We start from the raw sequence: 3,607 nt of genomic DNA, 5'->3' as shown, positions 1-3,607 counted from the left end.
GTAACATCAGAGACCAGGAGAAGGCATTGGATCCCCCTGGAACTGAAGTTATAGATGGTTGTGAGACCTTCTGGGGATGCTTAGAGATGAACTCATGTCTTCTGCAAGAGTAATAAAACTGGTACTCCTAACTACTGACTCTAGCCCCTACACAACCTATTCTTGACCAGTGGTTGAAATAGTAGCCAAGATAAATGGTAACAATCTAGGGAATAAGTTTGTCACTCACATCACACATGTGCAAAGTTGAAAGAAATCAGGCTTCTAGGAAAGATGATGATCCAAGTGCGTGTTTGCAAAAGCATGTTTCCTGAAGTACCAAACACAATCATAAACATCGGGAAGCTGGTAAACTGCTAAAATCTCATTGCTATACCACTGGTGTAAAATTAATTTACCAGGACTATTTCATCAAAACAAAAGAAAAATCTTAATGTCTATTTCATCAAAATGAAAGAAAGGTTCTCAGTTTTGACTATTTTTTATAGTCCAGAGTACGGTAGAGAAAGTGAGGAGTTTTCTCTAAGAATCTGTTCTTTGAAGCAAGGATGCTTTTACAACTGATGTGTGCTTGAGGAGCTCTGAGAACTCAGAAGCCTGTATTTTTGTTAATAGCCTCATCTCCCATTTCTAGTTTGCAGCTGAACTTAAAGATTTGGTGAATAAAAGCATGGGGTTCTTTTCCTTCTCTCAAAATGGCAGAAGTGGAATGAACAGCCAAACAGCCACACCATTTCAATTTAACCTACCCTTGTTTCATCACCAAGATTAAACAGCTGATAACCAAACAGATAGAAATTCACATTCACCCATCAAACAGAAGTTCTGTAAGTCTTTAAACATAAAATGGAACCCTATCACAATGACATGGATTAGTCGCCTGAAATGGAGACAGGGCAAAAATCTCACCCTTTTCTTTTTAGTTTACTTTTTACTTTATCTTTTATGATCCCTGAGATTAAATATGGAGTCTGAAGATGTGAGACAAGCACATTACCGGTGAGTACACCTTCATCTCTGAAATCTCACATTTTTAAATATTGCATTAGACTGTATTTCTTTCTATAGAGGTTGACAGAAGTGTTTTCCATGACTTGCCTTAATGTAACACTTGACTGTACTTTTCTTTTAGAGAGGCCTAGCAAAATAGGAGGGCTTCAGTGATGTGGATGCCAAGAACGAACCTATGACTTTGTGATAAGAACACAATCCAGAAGGCTCCTCAGTAGCTATTTGATGGAGTCAGGAAGTATTCCTCAAGAGATTCCAGGATCCTTTTGGATTTTTAAATATACATAAGATGTACTGTTGTGACTTCTTGGGGTAGTTGCTGACATCTTAAATTCTGTATTTTCTGCCATATTTAAGCTCATCAGCTCATCAAAGTAACAGTTGGGATATATATATATACGTGTGTGTGTGTGTGTGTGTGTGTGTGTGTGTAGATAGGTAAATAGGTAGATGCATACAAAGATTATAGAGATATAGAGAGATAGAGAGATATAGATAATGTCACATCATCACATAATAAGGTAAGAATAGACAGAATTTTTCAATAACCCAAAACTATTCTCAATGAAGAAAGTGCTGTTGATTAGACTAAGGGAGTCCACAAAGGCAAAGGACATACTGATTTACCATCCTCCCTAACAAAGCTATTCTGGTCCTAGTCACTAGAAGCTGTCAGAAATTCTCCTTAGAATGAACATTACACATCTGGCTCCAATGATCTTGATTTTCTATATGGTCTCCATTCTAGTATCTCTACAAAGAAAACTCAATTTTCCCAACTTATAATGAACTTCCATCTCCTTAATTAACCACTCGGCCAAGTGCATTGAGGCAAGAGACCCTGGTTTAGGGAAGAGACGGAGAGTCCACTCATATGGCTGAACTGGGTTGTCTCTATGGTCAGAGCACGCTCTCTGAGGGTAAAGATGAATAGTGTTGATTTCCTGTCAGAATGTGGCTTAACTAATTACTGTTGGCCTTATGACCTATCTAAGTAGGGGCAAAAGTCATTCTGATTTGGATAAGCAAAATGGCAATTTGACAAATCTTGCAGCCTTGGGCTATAGCCAACATTCTATATTACAGTTCTCTTTCATTCGCCTTAGCGTTTGCTGATGGCCACGTCTTCTTTGCTTCACCTTTCCAAGAACTGTTTCATAAAGAGCTGATTTCTCACAAATGTATGCATTTGTATGTTTAGGTCATTTAATGTGGGAGGCTTACATATTGTTGGCTCATTGTTTCTGTTAGAAACTGGATAGTTTTCAATGATCATTGCTGAAGAATGTGGGATCATAGCCTTCTTTTTTTTATTCATGTTCTGAATGCAAGCACATACCAATGTACTATATTGTCACAATGTTAATGTTTATATGTTAAATATTTATGCTAAACTACTGATAAAACTATGCCTGTAAATAGTTCTCTACATAGAAATATCAGAAAATATATTTGACAGTGTATTTTAGTTTCAAATTTGTTTAGTTTATAATTTCAAAAGTAGTGGTTGGCAGTATTTCTTTCTTTCTGGGCCTCAGTTGAGTTGGAGGGTTCTTAATATAGGTTGATGGACCATGTTGGTCCTTACTGACACCAGCCTTTCCATGGTACCTCTCATGACATGCCATCAGCTTTCCTTAAAGTCAGAGAGATGAAAAGCTGGAGACTGCGTGATTTGTAGTTATATATGTGACTTCCTATCACCTCTGCCTTATTTTGTTCATTGGAAGTAAAAAAGTGGGTGCAACTCTCTAGAGGTATTTCAGGTCTCTTGCTGCAGCAACGTGAGTGGGAGCACCTGGAGCACGAGCTCAGAACGAGAATCCACGAGTTGTAAGAAAATGGCAGACAAGCCGGACATGGCGGGGGGTGGGGGGGGGAATCGCCAGCTTCGATAAGGCCAAGCTGAAGAAAACCGAGACGAAGGAGAAGAACACCCTGCCAACCAAAGAGACCATTGAACAGGAAAAGAGGAGTGAAATCTCCTAAAAGCCTAGGAAGATTTCCCCATCCCTCCCCACCCCGTCATCTCCAAGATCCCCTCGTGATGTGGAGGAAAAGTCCCCTGCAAGATGGACGCGAGCCACAAGCTGCACTGTGAACCCAGGCACTCCGTGCCGATGCCACCGGCCCGCGGGTCTCTGAAAGAGACCCCCACTAATCGGACTGCCAAATTTCACCGGTTTGCCCTGGGATATTATAGAAAATTATTTGTATGATTGATGAAAATAAAATACACCTCATGGCAAAAAAAAAAAAAAAAGAGGTGTTTCAGAGAAAAATAAAAATTCCAGGAATCAGAGGACATTGAGAAGTCTATATAAGATGCCAGCTGTAGTCGGAAAAAGCAGTCCTATTCTCCTGTTAATAGTGTACTTTTAGATACATTCTAATGATTAGAAGACAGAAGAAAGTCATAATGAGATAACAGCTTTGAATTGAGATTAAAGCTTGTAGCAAGAGAGTGGATTTTTACTATCATGGCCCCATTAATGATGAAGGAAGACAACTCCATTGCTAAGGGACTTTCATGGGCACATGTGAAAATTTATGTCAACATCAAATGTTCATAGAAAACCAGCATTTTGTATGGATT

General features: G+C 39.1%; 1 pseudogene; it reads left to right on the top strand.

The window, feature by feature from the left end:
- The first annotated feature begins 2,852 nt into the window (after window positions 1–2,852).
- On the top strand, window positions 2,853–3,046 carry LOC114634519 (annotated as a pseudogene).
- The last annotated feature ends 561 nt before the right edge of the window (window positions 3,047–3,607 follow it).

The sequence above is a fragment of the Grammomys surdaster genome, unplaced genomic scaffold (genome assembly GCF_004785775.1).
Source record: "Grammomys surdaster isolate TR1022 unplaced genomic scaffold, NIH_TR_1.0 958, whole genome shotgun sequence".
In the NCBI taxonomy this organism is placed as follows: domain Eukaryota; kingdom Metazoa; phylum Chordata; class Mammalia; order Rodentia; family Muridae; genus Grammomys; species Grammomys surdaster.
The sequence above is the reverse complement of the archived record's forward strand: the minus strand, read 5'-3'. Positions and strand labels throughout refer to the sequence as shown.